This window comes from Malaclemys terrapin, chromosome 7, assembly GCF_027887155.1.
Source record: "Malaclemys terrapin pileata isolate rMalTer1 chromosome 7, rMalTer1.hap1, whole genome shotgun sequence".
Classification (NCBI taxonomy): Eukaryota; Metazoa; Chordata; order Testudines; family Emydidae; genus Malaclemys; species Malaclemys terrapin.
In genome coordinates, this window is record NC_071511.1 from 1,599,001 (window position 1) to 1,609,196 (window position 10,196).

Below are 10,196 nucleotides of genomic sequence, written 5' to 3' on the forward strand. Positions count from 1 at the left end.
GGCACCCAAAACAATCTATCCATGCTGCTGGGGAGGGGCAGGTGACCGCTTTTGCAGCTTCCCTTTACTTCCCCGTCAGAAGGCATTTTTCTGCAGGGAAGCAAAGAAATGTGTGGAGGAAATGAATTCTGTGCATGCGCAGTGGCGCAGAATTCCTCCAAGGAGTAAATATACAGGTACAGACCTACACAGCAGCACACTCAAATCACAATGTCAAAAACATATTTACATATGTATAGATATCCCTTAATAGAACAAGAAGTCAGATGCAGTGCCCTTCACATCTGCGTTGCTAAGTGATGCATCAGTAGCTGAGGTAGATCCAAACATTCCTTGTACATGCTGTCTTCCAGGTAACCTACTAAATGGACAGTAGCCAACTTATCAACTATTGCAGCATCAGGATCCACTATAGGCAGAGAGACCAGAAAAGAAAAAGAAAAAACCTATTGCGCCCAACACTACGTATGATTGTTTTGGGAAGGATGTACCTCTAGTAGGATGTGGGGTCACTGACCCCAAATTACGTATTGAACTAAGTAGAATTTGTTTTGATTTAACAGACTGACTATTTACAACAACCTTTGTTATACACTGAGGATAAGCAATTTTACGAAATCATATTATTAAGTTCAGGCAATTTCCCATTTTCAATATTCCCTAATGAACTGGTTATGGTAGTTAACACAACTCCCAAGAACAGTGCAAATAATTTCTCTACCTACATATTTTTTCCTTGCTGTATTATTTTCTGTGATTTAGTCATTACTTTTGACTAGTTTGGCTCAAATGCATAGGAATACTACACAGCCTATACTATTCCTCAGGAGCTATGCCCTGAATGCCATGAATTATGGGTTGAGACTGTTTTCGCTGCCGGATGCTCAAAATTGTTAGTGTTTTAATATTTCCCAGACCAGCCCTGTTCCATAATAGGCATTCCAGATCCAAATAATCCTTAAATGGAATCACTAATTCCATCGAAATTTTGGTGTCTCCTAGTTTGGAAGACAGCAGACTGCAGAGTCTCTAGCTCAGCCACTGAGTCTCATGTATATTCCTGATCAGATGCTGTTCTATGAATAAAGTCGTATACAATAATACATTTGCTTTTACCCAAGGAACAAATTTACCCATATTCCAATGAGGTATATGCATAAACTAACTTTGCTTAAGAATATCAGCTTAAACTGAGTTAGACCTGGTCTGGCCAATGTCTCTATAGTCAATTGTGTACTCAATTGTCCATATGCGGTAGGCTGAAGTACACCTCTACCCCGATATAACGCTGTCCTTGGGAGCCAAAAAATCTTACCGCGTTATAGGTGAAACCGCGTTATATCGAACTTGCTTTGATCTGCCGGAGCGCGCAGCCCCGCCCCCCCAGAGCGCTGCTTTACCGCGTTATATCCAAATTTGTGTTATATCAGGTCGCGTTATATCAGGGTAGAGGTGTATAGTTGACCAGTCTGTTATTTATAAAGCACCTTATCTTTTCTTTTTCCAAATACCCAGAGGTTTCTTCATTGTGCACTGATATATTCTGGTGCAGGGGTAGGCAACCTATGGCACGCATGCCAAAGGCGGCACGTGAGATGATTTTCAGTGGCACTCACACTGCCCGCGTCCTGGCCCCAGTCCAGGGAGGCTCTGCATTTTAATTTAAATGATGCTTCTTTAGGGTTACCATATTTCAACACTGAAAAAAGAGGACACTCCACGGGGGCCCCGGCCCCGCCCCAACTCCGCCCCCATTCCAGTCCCTTCCCCAAAGTCCCCGCCCCAACTCCGCCCCCTCCCCTGAGCACCCCGCATTCCCCTTTTCCCTCCCGCCACCCGGGCTCCAGCTGCTGCTGCGCTGGGGAAGTTGCTTTGGCCCCTGCCGCGGTGGAGAGTGGTGGGAGCTGGGAAAGTTGGAGCCCGGGGAGGAGGCGGCTGCGCGCTTGGATGCCGCCGCCATCTCTGTGCCCCGACAGATTGGGGGAGTTGTTAGTTTTGTTAGTTTTGGGGTCCCCTTACCATGCCTCCCTATTTTCCCGGACATGTTCGGCTTTTTGGAAATTCCTCCCAGATGGGGATTTGAGGACCAAAAAGCCGGACATGTCTGGGAAAATCTGGATGTATGGTAACCCTAGCTTCTTAAACATTTTAAAAACCTTATTTACTTTACATACAACAATAGTTTAATTATATATTATAGACTTATAGAAAGAGACCTTCTAAAAACGTTAAAATGTATTACTGGCAGGCGAAACCTTAAATTAGAGTGAATAAATGAAGACTCAGCACACCACTTCTGAAAGGTTGCCGACCCCTGTTCTGGTGTCTCCAGTCTGTGGGACGCACCCTTAAACAGCTTAAATTGGTTAACATCATACACTTCACTTTTTTCCCCTCCATAATCTTAATTTATCCACAGATGAGATCAGTTTGTTCACAATGTGATGGGGACCAAGCCATCTATGACACAGCATATGACATCTACTTCTTTGTTAAAATACATTTTTTCTTTTTGTTTTGAATTTCTTAATTCTTTAGCACAAATATTCCTGTTTTTGATTCTTTTGCATAGACATTTATTTTTACTTCTTTAACATGTGCATTAATAAATATAGTGGTTGGCTGTGAGCACATCTTAGCAATCTTCTGTGAGAAGAGATATAGCTCTATCTTCTGACCACTCTGTTTAGCAACCAAACTTTTACCCAAGCTTTTTAAGAGTTAATTTGCTTGCTAGAGCAATTAAACTTATTAAATATTTGAAAGCACAAACTTTAACAACTAATTTTTTTAACACAACACCAAAGAAAATAGCATTAAAATTAAAGCAAAAGTAAGTTTAAATGGATGTTTATGCAAACACTGAGGGTAATAAACTTTCACGACATTTGAGCTATGTCTACACTATAGAGTTTTGTCAACAAAACTTATGCCATTTTAATTAAAGTGCTTTAATTAAACCATTTTTCATGTCCACACTATGCTAGGGTTACCATACGTCCAGCTTTTCCCGGACATGTCCGGCTTTTTGGTCCTCAAATCCCCGTCCAGGGGGAATTGGCAAAAAGCCGAACATGTCCGGGAAAATGCCAGCATCCCTGCCCCAGTCCCCTGCTTACCTGAGTGGCTCCAGCAGGCTGCGAGCTGCAGGCGGATTCCCCGCTGCTGCGGGGGAATCCGCCTGCAGCTCCCCTCAGACACCTCAGCTCTGTACAGCTGAAGAGCGGAGTTGCCCAAGCGCTACTGGCTTCACGGTTTGCCAGGCAGCCCCCAGACCTCCAGACCCTGCGCCCCCGGCCGGGCGCTTCCCCTCCCGGGCTCCGGCTGCGCTGGGGAAGCGCCCGGCCGGGGGCACAGGGTCTGGAGATCTGGGGGCTGCCCGGCAAACCGTGACGCCGGTAGCGTTCGGGCAGCTGTTTCGCGTGGCTAGGAGGGAGGAGGGGAAAATGCAGGGCGCTCAGGGGAGGGGGCGGAGACTTTGGGGAAGGGGCGGGGCCAGGGCCCCGTGGAGTGTCCTCTTTTTTAAAACCTTAAATATAGTAACCCTACACTATGCTCCTTGTGTTGGCAGAGTGCATCCACAATAGCAGCTCTTGTATCAATATAGAGAGCAGTTCGCTGTGGATAGCTATCTCACTGTGCAACTGGCTGCAAGGTGCTTTGGGAAGGGTTTGCAATGCCTCACGGGGCAAGTGTATCAGCTTGCTGTCTCTACGTTCAGATAACAGCCTGAGGCAGGGGGATGGGGACACTCCCCTATCAGCCTCCAGTTCTGCACAGCACAGCAGTCCCCCCCGTCCCTCAGTGGCTGCGTTCCTAGTGCTGCGGAGAGCAGCATTCCACATGAATTGTTCTGTGATTCCCTCCAAGTTCTCCCACAGCCTCCTCAGCTACCAAGAGCAGCATTCTGAGCAGCTCTGTGAGCTCTTCATGCTGAGGAATATCAAAGGGGAGGGGAGCATGCCTGCATAGCTAGATGCAGGGGAGCAGAGTTCAAAACAGTGAACAGAGCAGTCACGGTGGGCATTGTGGGATACTGGGGAAGGCCAGTTATGGCATCATAAGGAGCAGTAGTGTGTACACTGACACTCTGTCACTTTAATTTTGCCACAAAAAGCTCTATGTCTCCCGTCGAGATGGTTTTGTTTTGCCACCAAAGTGGCTTTGTAATGTGTACACCTCCAGTGTTTTGTCGGCAAAAGCTGCCTTTTGCCAACAAAACTGTGTAGCGAGACAAGGCCTTGCTTGTGTTTGGGAGACAAAAGTAACCTGTTGAAATCTGTTTGATTAGCTTTAACATTTTGTAACATAACCAGACATCATATATAAGCACATTATAGCCAAAATGTTTAAAAATAGCTATTTTAATATTTAAAGGTGGAAACAAGTTTATAAAAACCTAAAAAGGTTAAGATTTGATTACCTTTGCATTAATGTGCAACTGAATTATTTACTGAGGCAGAAATATATGTACGCGTCTGTCATAACTATAAAGGGAAGGGTAACAGCTGTCCTGTGTACAGTACTATAAAATCCCTCCTGGCCAGAGACTCCAAAATCCTTTTCCCTGTAAAGGGTTAAGAAGCTCAGGTAACCTGGCTGACACCTGACCCAAAGGACCAATAAGGGAGGTGGTGGAGTCTCCTTCCTTGGAGGTTTTTAAGGCCCGGCTTGACAAAGCCCTGGCTGGGATGATTTAGCTGGGAATTGGTCCTGCTTTGAGCAGGGGGTTGGACTAGATGACCTCTTGAGGTCCCTTCCAACTCTGATATTCTATGATTCTATGAATAAGGGGACAAGATACTTTCAAATCGGGGGTGGTGGGGGAAGGCTTTTGTTTGTGCTCTTTGTTTGGGAAGTTGTTCGCTCTTGGGACTGAGAGGGACCAGACATCAATCCAGGTTCTCCAAATCTTTCTGAACAAGTCTCTCCTATTTCAAACTTGTAAGTAAACAGCCACACAAGGCGTATTAGTTTATCTTTGTTTTCTCAACTTGTAAATGTACCTTTTACTAGGGTGTTTACCTCTGTTTGCTGTAACTTTGAACCTAAGGCTAGAGGGGGGGCCTCTGGGCTCTTTAAGTTTGATTACCCTGCAAAGTTATTTTCCATCCTGATTTTACAGAGATGATTTTTACCTTTTTCTTTAATTAAAAGCTTTCTTTTTAAGAACCTGATTGATTTTCCTTGTTTTTAGATCCAAGGGGGTTGGATCTTGATCCACCAGGAGTTGGTGGGAGGAAGGAGGGGGAATGGTTAATTTCTCCTTGTTTTAAGATCCAAGGGATTTGGATCTGTATTCACCAGGGAATTGGTGAAGAGTCTCTCAAGGCTACCCAGGGAAGGGAATTAGCATCGAGAGTGGTGGCAGCGGACCAGATCTAAGCTGGTAGTTAAGCTTAGAAGTTTTCATGTAGGCCCCCACATCTGTACCCTAAAGTTCAGAGTGGGGAAGCAGCCTTGACAGCTGCATAACTGAGGCCTTTGAGTTTAGCAACAAATTCCACAACTGGTATTATGGTGGTTATGACCCAACCACAATATTAACAGTTTGGTAGAACTCATGTTTAACAAAAAAAAGTGCAAAATTTATTTTTGTTGCAACAAAAAAGTAAAAACAAAATATTTACAGGACTCCCAAACAGGACAACATTCATCTTCAATTGTAAGCTTATGTATGGTGCCTATTGTATTTATAACTCTACAAAATAAGGCATTAAGAGCTTAAAGTTATTAAAACAATGCATTTTACAAACAGTTAAACAAAAGGATTAAACATTGAATTAGCAGGATTGTTACCTTTTATTTAAAAAGTAATAAGAATGGATAAAAATCACTTCAATTATTTGCCCAATTCATTGTATTAATTTAATTAACTTAAGATAAAGTAAATAAACTAAGCACACTACTATATAGAAATAAGAACAACCCACGTGTCATATATTGGTTAGTGCAGGTTGCCAAGCAACAAAAATGCTAACTATCTTCAAGCAAGTCACAAGTCTCTTTAGCTATTGCATTGCTGAAGCATTAATTATTAATCTTACTGGATTTATTTAAAGTAAAATTTTTACCCTAAGCTTTTTGATTAATTTTGTTTTTCCCACTTGCTCTGTCTCTGTATCTATAACTTGAGCAGGAAACAATGTAGGAATGGAGGGAGACATGAGCGAAGGGAGATTAATTAAGATTGTGAGAGATTTTAAAGTATAGGCAGGCACAGTGAGTTTGAGTTTAGTAATCTGAGCCAAGTGAGGAATACCAGAGAAAAATGGAAAGGGGATGGCTTGAAGGAGAAAGGAAAAACTTGACCCTTATGTAAAAATATTAGAGAAGGATGGTTATATTATTAGCTCTGAGAGGGGAGTGGCATTTAGTGGAAGGGGGAGGGAAGAGAGGACTGAGAACCAGGACATCTGGTTTTTATCCCAGCTCTGGAAGGAGAATGGGGGTTTCTATCTGTTCCCACAGAACCTGAATTTGTTCCCCAAGTGCCTGTTGCTTTTGTCTGCACTCCAAATGGATTATAGGATGCCCTTCCTCGCTAGAGTTAACTGCTTTTGGGTCACTCCACACATGTTTAATATTTTTAGCTTGTCTTTGCCAACCTAACTTCTGTCTCTCTTGCTGGCTGCACACTGCCATTCTCCTAGCCTTCCCTTCATTTCTTGTGAACTGTAAGCAAAACGGGTATTTACAGATGCCTATACCTTCCATTGGCTTTTTAAATTTCTTATTTTGATTCTTTTAGTTCCTTGATTTGTTTCCTTATTTGTTTAACTTTTACTTCACATAATGAATCCCAGGGTTGTTTTTGTGCCTCATGTCCTGCTCCCAAATTTAGGTACATATTTTCTTACAAAAGATGTGCAAAATAATTTATTATTATTTTTTGGCCATCATTACTCTTAATTTGTGGGCTTTGGTGTTTCACAGTTTTAACCTTTGCTGTATCTGGGCATTTTGCCGAGAAAATGTTTTACTGCAATATAGTCTTAAAGTATGGCTCTCTGCCCAGAAAAGCAGTTTGCTTTTATTATTTTCTGTTAACCAGTTATTTAAGGCATTTCACTAAAGCAGCACTTATTATAAATTTCCCCAGGGCCCGGGGTAGCCTGCTACAAGTGTACTTAGGATCCATAACCCCTAAAGGCCAACCTTTATCACAGAGGTGGCCAAACTTACTGACCCTGCGGGCCACATACAATAATCTTCAGAAGTTTGAGAGCTCCTAGCCCTGCCACCCTGCTGCAGGGCAGAGGTCCCTAGCCTTACCACCCCGCCACAGGACAGAAGTCCAACCCACTCCCCCAAGTCTGGTAGTCAGATAATGAGGGGGGAAGTCCCGGTTTGGCCACACCTGCTCTATAAGATTTACTATCCAAAATCCAGATGGCTAGGTTGCGACCCCATGCCAAATCGGTTTGACTTAACACTTGGCTAATGGCTCTGGGCTGGCTCACCAATTGAGAGAAAGGTGTAGTCAACCATTTGACTATGCTCACCAGTTTATTCATAAAATTGTTCAAGACCAAATAACTGAATTTAGCCAAACTTATTTCAAAACAAAACAGTACAATATGGAAAGGAAACAGATACCTTCCTTCCAGAAAGCAAATTCTCAGTGTGTTCACCACACAGAAGGTACTATCCCTAACATATGTATTGGCTAACACAGCCAGAGAATGGGGAAAGGGATAGGACGTAAAAGCAGAGTCAGAACGATGGGTAAGGCTCCAATTTAGTCACGGAGGTCACGGCAGTCCCGAATTCCGTGACTTTACCGGACCTCCAAGATTTCTTCAGCTTCAGCTGTCAGCAGCTGAAGCCGTGGCTGGAGCCCTGGCAGAGGCCATGTGCCCCATGCCGGGGGCCGCCACTGTGGCCACGCGCCCCATGTAGCCCCACAGCTTGTGCTGGGGACTGCCACCAGGGCCGCGCGCCCTTGCCCTGCAGTGGGGTCTGCAGCTGGGGCTGTGTGCCTCTGCCCTGGCTTGTACGGTTATATTTAGTAAAAGTCACGGGCTCCATGGATTTTTGTTTGTTACCTGTGACTTTTACTAAAAATAATTGTGACAAAATCTTAGTCTTAGCGTTGGGTCCTAGTTCCCCTGCAGAGCAACCACGGATGTCACCCCTGTACACGGGCCATCGGGAGAGCAGTGGTGGCCCCAACTATGTCCCACCTGTGCCCTATGTTACCCCCTTCCCTCAAAGTGCAATACCTGCTGAAGCTGCTCCTTGCATTTGCAACTGCCAGCTAGAATTTCTATAGCACTGGGATCATTTCTCTGTTGAATTTTTGTCCTCTCCAAGTCCATGTGGCTATGGGGAAGGGGGATACCCCCCATGGGTCTTAGTGCTGAAGGGGAGTGGGATGGTGTTATCTTCTCTATAGTCTTACAGCAGAGACCATACATCGGAACACCTTTTTGGGTGATGAAGACTGCATGGCACTCCCATCATAGCCTTAGTGCCACTCCTTACCTGCCCAGAGGGCTCGTCATTGGATAATTCAAGCCATTCCCTCTCCACAGAAGCTAAGTACCCTATTTAAGGGGAATGAGAAATTAGAATGCTGAATCATCTTATTAATTACAAACATCAAAATTAGAAGTATACATATTAAAGTAAAAAAACAAAAACAAAAACAAACAAACAAAAAAAACCCACACAGACCAAGTACTCTAGGATCCTAAAGGCTTTGAAAGCCAGTGGCATTTAACTAAGCCACAAACTGAATGTACCTGTCAAACTTGTATAACTCACAGTTATGAAAGTTAACATATTAACAGATGTAAAAATTTAGACTGCAAGTTCTTCATGGCAGGGCCTCTGTCTCACTTTTGTTTGTAAAATTTTATATAAATAAAAAATACAAATGAGATAAGGGCAAAGAGCTGTCATGGCTGAGGTGGGTTTGACGATGAATTCTCACTTCCTAGAAAATGCCTCATGAGGCCCATGCAAAATATTATAGCCTCTGACAGCTAAACTTCTACCTCTTGCCTTCTCATGGCAGAGGTATTCTTAATTGGAAGGGGGAGGTGAAATGTGGACGGATGGCCTTAGAACCAGATTGTGCATGGTAGCTGGGGCTCATCGGCTGTGCCAGACACTCCACCTAGGAAAAGAAACTCCGATCATAGGCCAAGAATGTCAGGCCTGGCCTGCAGTTTTCTAAAAGATGTGCACACATGCTCTATGGGTCATCATCATCTTTAGGGTGTACATCAGTAGTGTTCCCTGGAAACAATGCACAACTGCTTTGCCTGACTGCTGTGGAAAATGAGCAAAGGCTACTGTACGCTGGTTGCCTGCAGCTAAAGAAGCAAGCCCAAGAACCAACTCTGGCTTCCTTGAATGTGGGAACAATGAATTCATGAAATCAAGAGAAGTCACAGACGCTGAAGAGAAGAAGAGTGAACACTGCCTGTATATGAGAGAAAATGAAAGGGGTCAAAATCTTTGAACATCAGGGAGGGTTACAAGATATGTCATGACTCAGTAGCAAGGAGGAATGGAGTAGGAATAATTGCAGCAGTGGACGTCCAAATGAAGAGTGACCAGCTGATAAAAGTTCGAAGTACACTGATCAGAGAACAAACATTGAATGTTTTATGCAGATAAGTGCTGCAGGCTGGTTGTACAACTGAGGAAAAGGAGGAATTCCAGATACCGCTGGACCATTTATAAGTGAAGTACCACAAGCTGAGTACTAGATTGTCGGAGCACATCTCAGACATATGGGAAAACACAGTGAGGGCTATGATAACGGCCATGAAGAATGAGACTCTGGAACTAGAAATGAAACTGGTGAGGATAGCTTGGAGTCAGTCAGAGCCCATGGGCTTATTAGACATACTTTGTAAAGAGGAAGGAACACTTACTTATAAGAACAGTGCCACCAGGTCCCAGATTGACTAGTTCCTGACAAGGAAAAGATCTAAAAAATGTGGGAGTCTGTAAAGTGATTCTAGGAAAGCAGATTGCAGTGCAATATAGACTGGCTGTAATGGACTTCCAAGTTGTGGAATAAAGGATAAAATGGTGGAGGCTTGTGGATAGAGAAGTTAGTCTGAGATTTAAGAATGAGGTTCTGTGGAGTTTGGTCAATGATTAAACCAACACCATGATGCCAATGAGGCTTGAGAAAACATCCAACAATATTACAGAAAGTGTAAAAGCTGTCTGTG